Source organism: Abramis brama (assembly GCF_963993115.1).
Source record: "Abramis brama genome assembly, chromosome: 4".
NCBI classification, from domain to species: domain Eukaryota; kingdom Metazoa; phylum Chordata; class Actinopteri; order Cypriniformes; family Leuciscidae; genus Abramis; species Abramis brama.
Window position 1 is genome coordinate 20,091,940 of NC_139966.1, and position 19,251 is coordinate 20,111,190.

At 40.5% G+C, this 19,251-nt stretch overlaps 1 protein-coding gene across 1 annotated transcript in view; it reads left to right on the forward strand.

Moving 5' to 3' along the window:
• Nucleotides 1-18,487: 18,487 nt before the first annotated feature.
• Nucleotides 18,488-19,251, forward strand: part of LOC311081121 (NLR family CARD domain-containing protein 3-like) — a 31,578-nt gene continuing 30,814 nt past the window's right edge. The window contains exon 1 of the mRNA XM_084111528.1: nt 18,488-18,550. The gene's annotated coding sequence lies outside the window, so the exon portion shown is untranslated. The remainder of the gene's footprint in view (nt 18,551-19,251) is intronic.

Sequence of the window (19,251 nt, forward strand, 5' to 3'; positions counted from 1 at the left end):
TGAAGGCCAAACAAAGTGTCGAAGAACCATGATGCAGAAAAGTCTAGATGATTAGGTTTGCTTTCTTTGTGAAAACATATCTCCTGAATCTGACCTACATCAGGTAATGACAATGCACCTGAATGACAGACTACATGAATGTGCACAAACACTGAATGATGGTAAATTATTGTCTCAGCTAAGTGGTGCTGATGCCATTGCACAGGAGCTGAAATACCATCATTTATGTCTCATTCATCTTTACAACAGAGAGAAAGTCCACCTCAGAAGGCTTGAGAAAGAGTCACAGAGTGAAACGATTCAACCAGCCATCTTTCCTATGGCTCTTTCTGAACTGGTCACCTATATTGTTGAAACCAGTCTCAATTCTGATGGTCCTTCCGCATTCCGTCTCGCAGATATGTGCAACCTGTACCAGCAGCGTCTAGATCAACTGGGTTTTCATCCCCCTACAGTTAACTCTACTAGACTAAAGGAAAAGCTGTTGGCTGAGATCCCTGAACTCACGGCTCACAAACAGGGCAGAGATGTGCTCCTGGCTTTTCAGAAAGATGTTGGCTTGGCTCTCTCTCAAGTGTCTGAATACTCAGAGGCACTAATCATGGCCAAGGCTGCAAAAATCCTGAGAAGGCATATTCTGGATCATCAGTCCAGATTTGATGGAACATTCCATGAGGGATGTATCAAAGAGGCCATCCCCCCATCTCTCCTGCAATTTGTTGGTATGGTAGAACATGGAGCTGACATCAGATCGCAGCTGAGATTTGGCACTTCACAGACTGCCCAGGCTATTGCACAACTGTTGCAGTATAACTGCTTCTCCCGGTACAACGAGGGAGCAGCTGCCCACAGACATTCCAAAGATAGAGAAACTCCATTCCCAGTATACATTGGTATGTCTGTGTTCGCCAAAACCAGGAAGAGAAGCCTTGTTGAAATGCTGCATGAACATGGTATGAGTATCTCATATGACCAGGTGCTGGAGATATCAGCTCAACTGGGAGAAGCCACAGTAAGCAAGTGTGTTGAGGAGGGTGTGGTCTGTCCACCGGTGCTCCGGAAAGGGCTGTTCACCACTGCTGTCACGGACAACATTGACCACAATCCTTCTGCAACAACTGCTACAACATCATTCCATGGCACCAGTGTCTCTGTATTTCAGCATCCGACAAAGGACAGCAGTGGTGAGGAGCGTCAGCAGCTTAGGTTTGGTCCAGAAAAAGTCAAGTCTGTTCCAGAACTTCCAGACTCTTTCACCAACATCCACCCTGCTTTTTTCAAGAAAAAGAATCCTTTACCACCAAATACCCCAATGCCAAACCCCGACACCAATGTTTTCAGGCCACAACTTGCCCTTGAGTATGAGTGGCTAGAGAAAGTAACAGTTGTGGAAGAAATCGATGATGCAGTTAACCTTACATGGTCAGCACATCATGCTTCATTAAAGAGGAGCCCAGAATTTAATGTAAGCATCACTTCACTGTTGCCACTCCTCAGAGACCAAGCCCACTCTGTTGCTACCGTCAAGCACATGATGGAGAAAGTGTAGGATATAGTGGCATATCTTAACCCAGGTCAAGTACCCGTCATCACAGCTGACCAGCCAATATATGCTCTTGCAAAGCAAGTGCAGTGGCACTGGCCAGAGCAATATGGAGAAGACAAGTATCTTGTCATGTTTGGGGGTCTACATATTGAAATGGCAGCACTCAAGTCCATTGGCACTCTTCTTCAGGGTAGTGGATGGACAGGTGCCTTAGTTGAAGCTGGAGTGGCTTCTTCTGGCACTGCAGATTCATTTCTGTCAGTTGCCAGTGTCACTAGAACTCGTCAAATGCATCAGGTAACAGCATGTAGTCTCTACAAGCTCTTGAAGGTAGCATACACTGATTACTGCCAAGAGAGGGCAGATAACAGTGAAGAAAGGTTGGGCTTTTGACGCAAAGAAGAAAGTCCACAGTTTCAATACTGGCACTTGATTCTTTCCATGGAACTGGTGATCTTCTTGCTCATTAGGTCATTCCGTGAGGCTAATTTTAGTCTTTACTGTGAGGCACTGAGTGAGCTGATTCCATACTTCTTTGCCAACAACAACACCAACTATGCTCGCTGGCTTCCCATCCACCTCAGGGACATGTTATCTCTGGACAAAAAACACCCAGAACTGGCTCAGGAGTTCAGGCGTGGCAACTTTGTTGTCCACAAAACCGTCGCAATTTCTCTGCACTTGCCCTTGATCAAGCCCATGAGCAAGCAAATGCCATCATCAAGGCCGACGGTGGAGCTATTGGTCTCACAGAGAATCCATCTGCGCTGAGGAGATGGATGGTCGCTGGCCCTGAGGTTAGCCATCTGGTGTCACTATATGAAACTGAAGTACAAACCAAAGACGCACAAGAGCAAACAGTCCACCATGAGCAAACTCCTCAAGCTCAAAAGACATTCCTGGAGAGGGTCAAGAAACTGTCTAACTGTCTGCAAGACCTAGGCAACCCATTTGAAGAAGAGAGTCGTGATCTGTATTCTATAGATACAAGAGATATTGTGAATCCCAACTTTGCTGCACTCCTACAGACACACCTTAAGAAGGGACAGACAAAAGCCCAGGACTTTGCACAAGGTCTGCAAGAGAACCCAACCACTTTCTATGATCCACTCAAGAGAAATAGAGTCGACTTCTTCAGCCAAGAAACCGCTACTGTTGAGCAATCAAAGCAGAAGTTAGTGAAGGAGGATTGCCAACTATTCTCCAAACTCTTTATCTCCTGTCAGAGCAGAGAATGTGACCTGCAGGAGTTCTTCCAACATGAGAATCAGCCCTACCCCACTGCACTGAGTGATGGTGGAAAACTTTATGCTTGCCAGAAATCGCAGCTGGTCTCCATCCTTGAAACCTACATCACATCCCCAGAAAAAGAACCAGACACTGAAGTCATCATCATAGATGGTTCAGCTTTGGTCCATACACTACCACCAAAAACATCGAAGACATTTGAGGACTATGCAGCACTGGATGTTCTACCCAGTATATATGCTTATGCCATGAAGTACAAGAGCACACATATTGTGTTTGATGTGTACAATCCATCAAGCCTCAAAATGGAAACAAGATCTAAACGAGGCCAGGGAGGTCGACGGCAAGTGACAAACAAGAATAAAGTTCCATCAAATTGGCGCAATTTCCTGAGACATAATGATAACAAAACAGACCTCTTCCACTTTCTGGCTGACAAGATTGCTCAAATGACTGTGCCAAACATAGTTGTTGTAACCAAGGGACCTGATGTCTTGAGTACATCTGAAACCTGTCTTGATCGTCTAGACAAATGTTTCCATGAGGAAGCTGATAGCCGCATCTTTGTACATGCCAAACATGCCACAGAGAAGGGCAGCAAATCCATAATGGTCAAAGCCAATGACACTGATATTCTTGTTATAGCACTGAGCATCTTCCCATCCCTCCGGGATCTTGGTCTCCAGCAGCTGTGGGTTGCATTTGGGCATGGTGTGAGCCTACGGTGGATTGGTGTTCATGACCTGTACCATGTTATTGGGCCAGTTAAGACCAAAGGCATTCTATTCTTTCACACATTTACAGGTTGTGATACTGTATCAGCATTTCGCAACAAAGGCAAAAAGACTGCCTGGCAAACCTGGGACATTTTCCCTGAGGCCTCTTTCATCTTTAGCAAACTAAGTCAATACCCTCCTGTTCTGACTGATGGTGACCTGGAGATCCTTGAGAAGTTTGTGGTCCTGCTGTATGATCGATCAAGCACAGCTGTTAGTGTAGATGAGGCTAGACTTGACATGTTTGCCCGAAAGCAGAGGCCATATGAAGCCATTCCTCCAACAAGAGCAGCTCTGCTTCAACACACTAAACGTGCTGCATACCAGGCAAGCTGCATATGGGGTCAAGCAACCCAGTGTCAGCCAGAAGCAAAGAGTCCTGCTGACTGGGGATGGAAAAAGCTTGGTGAACAATGGGGGATCTTCTGGACAGCAAATGCACCAGTTGCACAAAGTTGTGAACAACTAGCCAAGTGTGGCTGCAAATCAGAGTGCCGTGGAAGATGCAAATGTTTTAGATTGGGTTTCACTTGCACAGAACTGTGCAAATGCAAATGTGAATAAAAAAATGTGTCCATCTTGAAAATGGTCACCATCCTGAATTTTTGAGTGGCACATACCTTTTTCCAAAAGAGTGTTTCTTGAGTATTTCTGCCTAATTTTATGCTTGCATCACCATTTGAACAATTGAAATAATTCATATTCGACAGGAACGGTGGCCATCTTTAAAAATGGCGGCCATCTTTAAAAATGTTGACCATCTTGAATTTTTGAGGGACAAGCATCTTTTTCCATTAACATGTCCTTTAGAGAGTATTTGTATCAAATGTTATGCTTGGATCACTGTTTGAATAATTGATATAATAAGCATTGAATAGCAATGGCGGCCATTTTGAAAAATGGCCGCCATATTGAATTTTTGAGTGGCCAACGCCTTTTTCCAAAATAGTGGCCCTTAGAGAGTATCTGTGCCAAATTTCATGCTTCTATACCAAAGTGAACGATTTTTTTACTAATCAGCTGCACTACATGTTTAAAATACACGTATGATCTTCATGACAACTAAATATTTTTGCTATGGTTATAAATATTAAAGAATGCTCTGTGCAAAATGACACTATTATTATTATTATTTACCACAGATATTTTGTTTTGGAAGTCACGACATTCGACGAGTATAACATCCTAAGATACAGTCAGGAGTTTACGTCAGTTTTAAAATAATTTTTATGTTAATTATTGCTACATTAAAACCATCCTTTTAACCTAAACCGAGTCATTTCCAGAAGTGGTCCAGATCATACAGCAGAGCCGACCAGTTACGGTGAACATGAATCGGCCCAGTGCTTTAAAGCCGTAACAAAAATGCATGTGCCAGAGCGAGCTGCGGGCCACAATCGGCCCGGTTAACACACGCCGATGCCGAGTCTGAGCCGCAGGCGCCGCGGGGCAGCCGAGCTCGGGCCGATTATACATGCTATCTGGGATCGCACTTCTGTCGGCCAACGTTAACAAGTTGGTTTTCCACGGGACATTCTAAAATGCTTAACGTGAAAAAAGCATTTAAAACACTTAAAGTGCACTTTAACGTGGCTTAATGTATGTACACAGTACACACTTTATTAAGAAACCATACTATGTGCAGATAAGCAGAGAATATGAACACAATGCGTTCCTCCTATAGTAAAGCGTTTTCTTTACATAATTTGATATTTTAATTTAAAGCACCTGTTCCTGATTATGGCTGCGGTCTGCACTGCATAAGGCCATAAATCTTTAGGTAACTCACTCTCTATCAGCATGCACCGTGCCATGTCAAAAAGTGTACGCCAATTTCGCTCTGCCGTACCATTTTGGTGGGGAGAATATGGCGCAGAAGTCTCGTGTCTAATACCATTCTTAACCAACAGAGTTTTGTATTGCTTTGCAGTAAACTCAGTGCCATTGTCTGATCGAAGACGCTGAATTTTACCATATGGGGCCATATCGGCAAGAAACCTCTCCGTTGCTTGTAGTGTGTCACTTTTACTTTTAAGACTATATACAAACACAGCACTGGTAAAATCATCAGTAAATGGCTCAGTGAAACCGGCAAGCGCGGGCAATGTGTCCCTTCAGACCACATCTGTAGCACACCACATCCGCTGCAGCCCATTCAGTTGAGCCTGCACTGGTGGGTCTCGCAGGCCACTGTTTTGTCCGCACAGCCATTACATTATCCTCTGCAGCTGGAGCACGCATCTTTTCAATGTCCTCGTAGCTCCGAAGCTTTGTTTTAAATTCAGCAAACGTTATCCTGTCATCCGATTGCGTTATATGGATGGCAAACTGTTTAAAAGTCTCAGGAAGCCCCTTTAGAACCATAGCAACCAGCAGTCCGTCACTCAAAGTCTCTCCAGCATTTCGTAAAGCCGTGATAGCAGTTTCAGCACGAATAACATATTCAGTCACACTCTCGCTGCTTGATTTTTGAAGCGAGGTTAGCTCAGTATACAGGCTTATTACTCGTGGCTTTCCTTTACCTGTGTAGTAGTCTCTCAAAATCTTTAGCGCTGCGCGCCCATCGTCGGCTGCTTCTCGCATTACAAGCGACAAACTTTTATCGTCCAAGAACTGGATTAATTCTGCATATGCCTCGGCATTTGAAGCCGCTTCTTCCGGTGTCTCAACACCCGCTGATTCCGTAGTAATTATCTCTTTCAGGCCTTGCAGCCGGAGGTGGCCCAAAAACTTAACCTCCCAAAGTTTGTAATTCTTTTCATCCCCGTCGAACAGTAGCCGCGACCAGCGACCGCTATGTTCCGTTTTTCTGGCGTTAGGCCTACTCATGGCTCTACTTAAACAAACGCTTTACTTCTTGACTTTCTGGGCCCATAACCTATTCACAGAGTAAACGCAACAACGTATCTGACTTGCAACACACACACAGCAGCAGCTGTGCTCAATCAAGGTGATTTTATTAATTAAACAACCAATCACAAATGTACACACCCCCATTACTCATCACGTGCCATTTCATTCAGCTCGAACAATTCAGACATAAATATCAATCAATAAAGAGACAAAAAAAAAGAAAAAACCTTAATGCACATTGAGAGCACACGGTTAACACTGCATAACCAATGCGCTGTGAGGATAATGAAATATTACATAGAAGCTTTTTCCTTATTGAAAATTGTCTAAAACATTTAGATCCATTACAATGAATTATAGGCATATAATTAATTATTAACAGTCTATAATATGTCCGAACACTGCACTGATGAATTATCAATGAAAATTAAAAACAGCTTTATTTAAAAAACATTGTTTAACAAATTAATAAAACAGGCACGGTGTAGATACATTGCAGGTGGATTGGGAGACGTGGGTAATGGTTAATCCACTTTTCAACACGAACTGGAGTTAAGCAACAGTAATTTATAGCTAGTTTGAACTACAGAACTTAAAGATCTCCCTCTTTTCGTTTTTTGTTTTTTTGGGGGTTTTTTTGCTGCAGATGAAATGATTAAACGTCTGTTTTAGCCAAGCGGCAACCTCCCCGTCTCTCTCTTGAAACCAACACGGAAGTGAGTTAAACTGCAATTCATTAACTGGCCGCTTGAGGCTGGCTGCACAAGTGAGTCAAATCTGTATCTCCCCCATGTTAGTGAGTCAAATCTGTATCTCCCCCATGTTAGTGAGTCAAATCTGTATCTCCCCCATGTTAGTGAGTCAAATCTGTATCTCCCCCATGTTAAAATTACCAACTTTACAGCAGAAAAAAACATGTTTACAGCCTGGATCTCTCTGTGGCTTTGGTCTATACAGCTAATTTTGCCCTTCATAACAACTGTGAGGGGGGTGAATTTTTTCATAACTCATCCGTTTAGTTGATTAATATTTAAAGTTCCGCATAATTAAGGGTGTGTCCACTTGAGTGACAGGTGGATTCCCGCTGATGTCAATGCTAGCCGTTTGTTTGCTGTTACTGTCCGTCACTTCACCTCAGCAAATTTTTCGTTGTCGTCGAGTATTGTTCGAGAGAACAACCAGCGCTGTATTTCAGTTGTTTTCCTCTGTGAACATGCACTAATGGATGTCTGACAATTTCGTTGCTTTTTGGAGTTTTCAGATTTAAAAACGTCAATAAAGGCTTGTTCGTTCTGCTCTCGCGGAACAGATAGATTATATGTAAGTTACGGTCAGATGAAATCCTGCAGTTGTCGGCGCTTTCTCCATCCATGCAATAAATGCACATCCTTGAATGAGCGCGGATTTTCTAGCGCATTTACTTGAACTTCATAGGTAATATATCTATGGTTTAACCCATTTGAGAGGCGGCCAAAATCAGAATTTAAAATGGACTGAATAAGCTCTCTAGGTACTTGACGAGCGATGCCGCGCTGACGTACCGTAGACTATAAAAAAAGAGTGACTGACATGTAACGTTATGCACATAAATCACTGTCACACACACTCTCTCAGAGTAATAGTTACTGCATAATACATTTTCAACTAGCAGAATAGTACAGAATCACGATACACAGTCTCACTTGTAGCCATGTCTTTTAACTATTTTAATATTTCGAAGGGCAAAAATAGGAACTTTTAATTGGCGTTACATCATTAACTGTCAGTTTAGTGCGAGGCCCTGTGCAGTTGAAGACTTGGTACTGTCAGTAGTATAACGTTATAGCATTACCTCCCCAGCCTGAGCTAACTCGATCACGTCGGGCGTGATGATTTCAGATAGCCAGGCTCCTCAGCTCCACTCACGCCCCGCCTCTTTGCTCATTTTCTGTTATCCGGGAGTGACGCAAGGCCAAGACGGCGACGTCCGGCTCCACCCACTTTAGGGTTCAAAAATGCTCTTCAGAAACCTATGGGTGACGTCACGGACACTACGTCCAAATTTTTTTTACAGTCTATGGTTTTAGCGCAGGTGCAGTGAGGAAAAAGCAGTTTAGGGCAATCGGTTCGTAGCTCTGCTTCAACTGTGCGATATCACGAGGAGTGACCAAAATTTCTGACATGCAAGAAATTCATCCGACCATCCAATTGCTGGTTGTGTAAAGAAGGACTTGCTATTTATGTTCGGGGTAACGGGAATCAGCCAATCAGCACTTTTGTTTTGGAGTCAGAGAAAGGACACCTGTTTGCGCTGACTGATAATTTTCGTTTTGAGTTAGTAGTGGGAGTGGGGGAAGGGAGCATGTCACATCTACTGCGGGTTTCACAGAGGATGCAGAGGCTCAGAGAGCATCACAATACATGTGCTCGGAGACATGAACAGACAATCAAACAAAAACAACAGGAAAGAAAACAGATAATGGAAAGTAAGAGCAATCAAGAAAATGAGAATAACCACACATACTGTACACTCACGAAGACAGATAACCATCTGCTGGCTGTCAATAAATCCATTGAAGAGCATTAGAGCATTTGATTGCATTCTTAATGATGCATCACAGTGGTCACCTATTCTCAACTAGCTACAGTTACAGTCCTAGCATTTAAGTCACCATTACAGGTCGGAGAGGTTAATCGCCTCTCGTTTCCCCCTGAACACTGCACGACAAACAACGCACGACAAAGCTGAAAATCGGCCCGACCCGAAATAGAGTCGCACGAGTCAGAATTCGTCTCAAAATCGGATGAAAATCGCACAGTGTATGCCCGCCTTAACAGGCGTCAGGCGACTATCACAAGCTGGCCTCCATTCGCACACAATCCTAGAGAGGATGTTTGATTATTATAGCAGAAGCGCAACAAAATAATGCTTTACAAAAAAATAAAGCGTAGATGATGAACGAATGACAAGGAAGCACAAAAAATTAATGTAAAGTTCACAATAATTACAAACAAGAGTTGGTAGTTAGTTGCCAACAGCACAGCAGACACACAATGACACTCAAAACCAGTGTTACTTACGTGTGGAGTGAATCAAAGCAACATCCACGTCTGTTTTCAGGCCTTCCCGCTTCTCCCTTTCCAGCGCTGGAAAGCTTTTCTAATATTAACACGAGTCCTAAAACTCTTGCCACAGACATGACCCTTTATTTTCCAGTGATTTCCTCTGAGCTTTTCTCTTTTGTATTGTCTTATCTCTCTTTCTACAGTCTTTCTTCAAATATCCCTCTTGCTCGTTCTTTCTCCTCCACTGTCATACGCCCCCTTAATGCTGATTGGCTACACACGTTTGTTTGTGTGTAGGTTCGACTAACTTCCAAACAGCATTTTTCAAATATCACTTACCCCACCTTTAAGGCTGCAGATAGTAATTGACGTGACCTGTGCTAGGGCTGTGCCGGTAAACTTGAGAATCCGCACCGGTAGTGGTATGCAAAACACTTTTTTTGTATATGTATCTGTTTTACCTGAATATTATGACGCAAGTGAAGCACAAACCTTTGTTTACAAAAGAAATAATAGGTTAGCAATTAAGTGTTACATCGCAGCCATGAAAACATTTGGATTCATGCCGAATAAGAGAGGTACGTCACGTGAGCCCATAGCTTTAAGCTTTGTCAGCTTTGTGTTCTGTTTTGCAATCTGGTCACCCGATTATCAGCGAATTTAACAGTATTCCATTAGGCGAGTTATTTCACTGGACATGAAATCCTTTCTTTTTCCAAATCTTCACTCACATCTCACCTATTTCCGCAGCGGATTATAAACGTTTCTCCCTTTTGGTTCACGTTAATTACGTGTTGAACACTTAGCATAAGGTTATTAATGTGCCGGATTTTTTATTTAATTGGACGTTGCTGTACTGAGTCATTAATATTGCCAGAGTAAAAATGACTTGGAACAGTGTAATCTTCCAATTCACTGTCCAGAAGGATGAGCATCCCGTCATCTTCTGACACTCCAATGATCTCCAACTCGCTTCGAGGATCTGGCGCTCAACAATCTGGTGGAGAAAGAAATACACACTTAGGGTTAAGGTTAGTGTTACAGTTAGATTCTTATAAACAATGAAAATGTATTTAATTGAACATTCATTAAAGGTGCTGTAGCCATTCTAGAACATCTGACACTTACTGACCCAACGGATCAAATTGTTTTGGCTTTTCCTGAAATTTGTCAATTTTGTAGCAGAGAATATTTATCATTTTTGTGATGTCAAAAGGTGTTGAACAATCTTCTGTAATGGAAGAAACATATTTTATTACTTCTTTAAAACTATTGTTCACTTCTCCATTTATTGCACTTTAAACAATGTAAATGAAAATGACAGAACAACGTTGGTCTGCTCAACACTGTGAACTCTATCTTAAATGTGAAAATGTCATTACTTACAGCTTTTCCAAACCTGTATGAATTTCTTTATTTTGCTGTCTGGTTACTGACATTGTTCTTAATATCTTCTTTTGTGTTGAACAGAAGAATCATAAAGGTTTTTAACAACTAACATTTCGTTAGTTACACATTCGTTCTACTGCTTTTCCAGAAATGATTGTAGAAGTCTGTAAAGTTTTCTGTGAAGTCAACGTCATGATTATATCCGATCAATTCTTCCATCTCACTGTAAAACTCACATTTAATGACACCTCATCCATTGGATTTATTGTCGTGTTTAATTTTCTTAAAGGCGTCCTCCAGAGTTGCCCACGCTCTTGCCACCTTTGGCTGATCACATGTTAAATGAAACGTCTCAGTGAGTTTCTGGGCCACAACAGTTTCAGATGAATATAAAGTTCAATGAACAGCATTCACGTGTATTTATTCAATTTATTAAAGCATTTATTAGATATAAATATTTTTTAACATTATAAATGTTGTCTGTCACTTTTGATCAATGTAATGCATTCTTGCTGAATAAAAGTAATAAAAGTCTCTTTTTTAATCTGATCACAAATGAATGAATGGTATCATTGTTTCCACAAAAATGTTATGCAGCCAGACAGTTTTCAATAATGATAATAATCATAAATGTTTCTTGATCATCAAGTCATCATAGACTGATTTCTGAAGGATCATGTGACACTGAAGACTGGAGTAATGATGCTGAAAATTACAGGAATAAATTACCCTTTGTGAATATTCACATAGAAAACTGATTTAAACTGTAATAATATTTTCACAATATTACTGTTTGTACTTTATTTTTTATAAAATAAATGCAGCCTTGGTGAGCAGAAGAGAGTTTCAAAAACACTAAAACTTTTTCAAACGTTTTACAAACTGAATGTTTCTATGAGCAACTTTTATCATTTTGACTAAATTGATATCTCCTTCAACGTGTGTAACCTTTGTTGCTAACTTTGACAATCATCTCCCTTTCAATGTCCATTCATAGATCTGGGTCATCAACCAGGAGGTAGATTATTATAGTAATTATAGTAGTAATATAGTATAATTCTTATTTACTGAAGAACTTGGACATACATGTGTGGTTCTGTAACAAATTATACAACAGAAAAAACTTAATGTATACATACATATATTCCACAAACATAAACATCCATTTAAATAAAGAGTATTCAGTCATCCACCAGTACTCTGCCGCCTCAGCGCTGATGACGTCACAGCAATAGAGCACGCTGGTTGGTCAGGATCATTCGGGATCTAAACACAACCTGGCCTATGTTGTTCCAAACCCGTAAGACTTTTATTCATCTTCAGAACAGAAATGAAGATCTTTTTGATTGGGTTGTGCTGGTGTAATGAATTGGTCAAAAAAAGTCAGCGTTAGTTTTTTTTTCTGACAGACCAGCCCATGAAACACGTAGATCAGCGGCCCATTGGTTCTTTTCTTGATTGACACTGGGCTGGCTCAATCACAACTTTAAACGAGTGAGCAAGCATGCAGCAGTGTCAGTGTGTATCTGTCAAAATAGTCAGCGAGATGGAGAAGAAACGCAAAGAATGTGCAGAGAAATAGCGTGAAACAATAGAAACAGCCCCTTAAAGCAGACACTGTAAAATGTGTCAAAATATATGTTTTCTGACCTTCATCAGCTCCTGTGGCAGATGATGATAGTGAGGAGGATCAGGAGAGAGATGAGAAAGTGTAGAGCCTGTGGTAAGCAGAACTACTTTCAAAACACTTAGGCTATGTCATGAGTGTAGGAACCCATTACCCAGTAACGCATTATTTCCACATCTGCATTGTTTGACGATTACCGTAATCCACTAGAAATTTAATGAGAGGCGTTTGTAAACCATGTTTTCCGTCAAAATAAAAGCTTGATGCAGTTTGCGTCAAAATAAAAGATTATGTGTTTATCTCTTTCAAGTATAGAAATTGGTACAAAACTAATTATGAAAGTTTCTTTTATTTTTTAGTGCATTTGTTTTACAAAATTTGGTTATTACTGTCATTGGATTAATATTATAACTATGTAGTTAGTAGGTGTAATGTAAATAGATACTGTAACTAAAAGAGGTTTGAATATTCATGCCCCAAACCCCCCTAGAAGGACCGAGGTCCACCAACCACAGTTTTACCAAAACTCCTGTGAGAAACACTGGTATTGCGATGCCAATGCAGCTTATAGCTTGTTTTAGGATTCATCACTGTGGAGCATAGTTCAACTGTATTAATAAATGTCAAATTTTACTTATTTCATCTGTTAACTCTCACTCGTTCCTATACTCACTCATTACATGGCATTAGTGGTTTTAAGTAATAGGAGTTGGTATGCATATATTTAAGGGCGTGCAAAGATGGGTGGTGTTTATGATCATATAGTGACAGTATGTCACGTTATAAAAAGGCCCTAAAAGCGGCCAGGGCTGAGCACCTCCGCAAAGTAATAGAAAACAACCAAAACAATCCTAGGTTTTTATTTAACACTGAAACTGCGCTCGTTAAAATCACAAATTATTTATTTTTAGCTTCTGACCAAGGCTGTATCTCAATACTAGTTTTACTTGATCTTAGTGCTGCGTTCGATACTATATGTAACCCCTCTCACCGGGCCCTTCACACCCCGCTCCGTGCGGGTCTCGAACCCGGGTCTCCGGCATGAGAGTCAGGCACTCTAACAAGGAGGCTAAAGACTGCAGCCTTTAACATATGTCGCTAGAGCGCCTACTGAGATCAGAGGAGTGAGGTTTACTCGCACAGCAACTACTAGATGGCCTCCGTTACATTCACCCCCCTAAACCTCACTCCCATCCGGGTCACAGGACCAATGTAACCCCTCTCACCGGGTCCTTCACACCCCGCTCCGTGCGGGTCTCAAACCCGGGTCTCCGGCATGAGAGTCAGGCGCTCTAACAAGGAGGCTAAAGACTGCAGCCTCTAGCGTCTGTCGCTAGAGCGCCTAATGAGATCAGAGGAGTGAGGTTTACTTGCACAGCAACTACTAGCTGGCCTCCGTTACACTCACCCCCCTAAACCTCACTCCCATCCGGGTCACGGGACCAATGTAACCCCTCTCACCGGGTCCTTCACACCCCGCTCCGTGCGGGTCTCCGGCATGAGAGTCAGGCGCTCTAACAAGGAGGCTAAAGACTGCAGCCTCTAGCATCTGTCGCTAGAGCGCCTACTGAGATCAGAGGAGTGAGGTTTACTCGCACAGCAACTACTAGCTGGCCTCCGTTACATATAGATCATACAATACTCTTAGATTGACTACAAAATTATACAGGTGTTCAAGGACAAGCATTAAGCTGGTTTAGATCATACTTATCTGACCGCTACCATTTTGTCTATTTAAATGGAGAAAAATCGATCATAATTCCAGTAAACTATGGAGTGCCGCAGGGATCTGTGTTAGGCCCTCTATTATTCTCAATATATATGATGCCACTTGGAAATATTATAAGGAAACATGGTATTAGTTTCCATTGTTATGCTGATGACACTCAAATATATATTTCATCACGGCCGGATGAAAACGCTAAATTATCCAAATTGACAGAGTGTGTTAAAGATATAAAAGATTGGATGACGCGTAATTTTCTTTTATTAAATCCAGACAAGACAGAGGTAATACTTATCGGTTCAAAAAAACGCCCACAGAACCTCTCACAATACAACTTTGACATCGTAGGATGTCCTGTTACTTTATCCTCTACAGTAATAGACCTGGGTGTTATACTCGATTGTAACCTGTCTTTTGAAAATCATATTTCGTATGTTACAAAAACAGCCTTTTTCCACCTTAGAAACATTGCTAAGCTACGTAATATCCGTAATATCAGTTTCTGATGCAGAAAAGTTAGTTTGTGCATTCATGACCTCGAGACTAAATTACTGTAATGCTTTATTAGCCGGTTGTCCTGCATCCTCAATAAACAAGCTACAGTTAGTCCAAAATGCAGCTGCTAGAGTTCTTACTAGATCAAGAAAATATGATCATATAACACCGATTTTATCATCACTACATTGGCTACCTATAAAGTTCCGTATTAATTATAAGGTATTGCTACTGACTTATAAAGCCCTAAACGGCTTAGCTTCAGTCTATTTAACGGATCTTCTATCACCCTATAATCCATCACGCTCTTTAAGATCAATAAATTCAAGGCTTTTGGTCATACCTAGGATATCCAGATCAACCAAAGGAGGGAGAGCATTTTCACATTTGGCTCCGAAACTCTGGAATAGTCTTCCTGATACTGTTCGTTGCTCGGACTCGCTCTCCCAGTTTAAAACTAGATTAACCCTCTGGGGACCAAGCTGTTTTTGGGGTCCTTGAGATGTTCTGACCTGCCCTGACATTTGTGCTTTTTTCAGTTATTTATAAACATGTTAATGGCAAAGGTGTAAATTCACTCTATATAGCACAAACAGGGCTACCATAATATGCGAGCAACGTGTATGTAGATGTTTGTATTTTTAAGAGAATAATGTTTATGCGTGGTTATTGGAAAAAATTAAAATGAAAGTTGCTGAATTAAGACCACAAAACACATATTAAATATGTGTCCACAAGACTTTTGACTAATGGATGTTGTCCTTTTGAGTTCTAGCTTCAAAATGATGTGAAAATAGTCTTGCTTTATCATTCACAAAAAAAATACATTGATTTAAATGGTGTAAAACAGGTTTTGCTTGGAAAGCCAATATGCGAGGGGGAGGAGTAGTTTACACCTTAGATTACAATGTCCCACCCACTCTGCATAATGACTCTGCATAATTAGCCATTCATTCAGGTGTGACACTGACTGAGCCACAATGCAAGGACAAAAGATGTATTTAGAAGAAGACTTATATTGACCATTTAAGATTTCGCTTACATCTCTCTTGTAAATATGTTTTGCTATTTTTTTAAAAATGTTACAATTACAACAATAATTACAATTTCAACAATATTTCAAGTGTACTCTTTCTTTGTAAAAAAAAAAAAAAAAAAAAATCCCTACATTTTATCATATGTATTCATTAGTTTGAATATAGCCAACATTGGAACATCTAACATCTTAGTCTATGAATTTATTTTTGACAAAAATAGTATTTTTTTGCAGTTTAATATGTTGCTTATACAAATACATTTTATTTCAACATATTCCAGTCGATTTTTACTCATCTCAGTAGGCTATAGCAAAGCAGTTTATTCTTTCACAAACAGACGCGCGATTCATATTTAGGCTAAACAGTCTTTACAAATATGTCCCCTTCATTCATCTCACAGAAAGGCGAGTCATATTATAGAAATGCGATTCATCTTTTTGCGGTTTACATAGGCCTACACTAACGTTATTCCATAACGTTATTCCACACGTGAGAAAAGAAAACAGCCTACCTCACTCCTCAGCGGAATCTGCTCCCCATTTCAGGAGATATTGCTCCTCATCAGCACTGTTCTGAGGAATCTTTTCTCCATAAGGTAGGCTATAATGTCTCACTCGCGAGGAGTCGCGACGCGCTTTGTTTACAGCTGATGTGGGCGTTTCACAGCTCTGAAATAGTTCTCAGAATTTGCGTTTGAATAGCACGCGCTCTCCGGGGAGTGGTCACATTACTGTGAATTAGCTCGTAATGAGCTCGACAGGAGTCGCTCTCTTTTTATACAGATTACAGAAGCTGAGAATATTTGTTTTTTATATAAATGACTTCATTTAAAAGATGCGATCTCAAACGTTATGCCCGTGGGTCTGTTTGCCTGTTTGACTGAATTTTCGCGGAGTTATAGATCATTTTCGAATGCGTTTCAAATGGGAGTTTACTGACAGAGAGAAGGCAGAAATCGCATCATGTTAATTTTTCTTTATTTGTCAAAAAGCAAAACACTTTATTTTTATTGTGAGTATACAGAAAAAAAATAGAAACTGAACAGGATCGATTGATGTATTACACGAAAATGAAAGATCAAAATTAACAGAGCATTTAGTGTTTATTTTCATTGCTAAAAAAAAAACCCAGCAAAACGCGCGGGCGCGCTTGTGGTCCCCAGAGGGTTAAAGACGCATCTTTTCGGCCAGGCATTCATATAATATTGTTAATCTCACAGTTCAAACTACAATCCGGCCTCTAGTTCATAAATGCCAGAGGAGAACTGGCCCCCGACTGAGCCTGGGTTCTCCCAAGGTTTTTTTTTTTCTCCATTAGGTCACCTGATGGAGTTTTAGGACACCATTAGGTCACTTGATGGAGTTTTTTCGGTTCCTTGCCACTGTTGCCTTTGGCTTGCTCAGTTGGGGATATTTTGGGGATATTTAATTTTATTCTATCAATCAATAAATTCCACTAGAAACAAACTTTGTTGTATTATTTTATTTTAATTTAATACTGTGAAGCTGCTTTGATACAATCTGTATTGTGAAAAGCGCTATACAAATATACTTGATTTGATACTTGATTTGATTTTGTTTTCTTTTCTGGTTTGTTTCTTTAATGTTTGGTATTTTCTGAATTTGTATTTTTTTCAAATCATTTATTGTGATTAATGTATTGATTTTATCTAACCATTATTATGGTTGAGTTATATTGTCAAATTATTGTTTTGCCTATGCATATCTCTATTCCATCTTAATGTCCATTTCTCTCTTGTTGTCTGCAGGATCTGGGCACCCGGGGGCAGACGAGTGACCTTGTTTGGGTGGTGGCATCCTTCACTGTGTGTCGTGCTCTTAACTGACATTAGTCGGTGTGTGCTAGTGTGTGCGCACTGTGATTTGAGTGATTTTCCTTATTTAAGGGTGATATTCTTTCTGAGACTGCCCCTGTTGGTAAGCCACATTCCTTTGCCAGTAATAATTGAACTTTCCAAATGAGATGAGTGTGGCTGTCTGTCAATGCCTCTTTTAAATTGTCTATGCCTCTTTTAACTGTCAATAAAATATTTTTGTACGATTACGTTTGTCTCTGGCTCAAATGGTGATGAGAACCTGTGCGTGCTTTTAGAGGGTGCTTTAAATTCCATGGGCGAAATTCCCAAGGTGGCGTAGTCGGAAAATGATATCAATTTGAGTTTGCTGAGCACGTTCATAATTAGTGCTCTGCCTCACCCTATAGTCCCCGCTCTGCCACACAAACATCACGTGAGCTTCACTACGGGACGCAGAAAGTGTCTTCAAACTTCACGTCTCTGTTTTCAGCGACTCTTGTCAATTGGTTACATCCAGCCAATGTCCAACACACCTAACATGACACATTCACAAGAGGAGCACACGGCAAGAACACATGAGGGAAAAGGGAATCACATGACAGGAACCTTGACCATAGGTAAATTACAAAATTAAATACATGAAACATTGAAAGTGAAAACAGAACCCAAACCAGTGTGACATTTTTTCCCTTCTATTATCTACAGTCTTCTGCAATGCCATCCAAATCTCGTGAAGCCTGACAGTGCACTTGGAGATCCAAATAAGAGACACAGAGATCAGATTGCTGCTCAGTTGTTTCTCTGTTTAATACAGCTGGACAGAGGATATGTGTGTCAATACACGCATTAGCCTGTTTTCTGCTTGCGTCAAAGTTGCAGGCAGGAAAATCATAAAGAGGAAGAGAAAGTGTAGACAATGCACAGAATGGAAACTCAAACAGGGTGACAGAGAGCCAAAACATATTTTACACTGGCACAAATATCACATCATGGTAAGTCTTCAGGAATTAATCTTCAAGATTATAATAATATCGAGCTCTAGGGATTCTGCTTTTATTTTAGATTAATTTACAGACTCTTTACAATCTGAAATATACAGAGGTGGAAAGTAAACATGTAAATGTTCAACGCTTCCGCTCTTCTGTAGGCCAGGCGTTGATTCACAGACGATCAGCTTTAGTGAGAAGATCGATTATGACAAACAGATGTATTTTTGATGGCTACAGAAAATCTATACTCTCCAATTAAAGCGTCTGGATTGTGATATTTAAAGGAAGAAGCCAGAGTAAATAAAATAATAAATTATTTAATGTTTTTATTTCACCTATGCTCAATAATAATAATAATAATAAACTAGATTAAAAATTTTGTCGAGACAAACTTTAAGTTGGCTTGAGAAAGTTTGGACCAGAAAGTTTGAAGAAGTTTAAAGTAATCTGAAGTTTAAATTAGTTTGAAGTTTAAAAAGTAGTTTGAAGTAGTTTAAAGTTTGATAGTCGAACACCAGTATTTGTGGCAAACGTTAGATGCATTTGGGTTCAGCTCTGGCCTTATAAACATGATCCAAGTCTTGTATAGTGACATTGAGAGTATTTTAAAGATCAACGGTGGTTTAAGTGCTCATTTTAAAGTTCATAGGGGGTCAGACAAGGATGTTCATTATCTGGTATGCTGTACTCCTTGTCCATAGAGC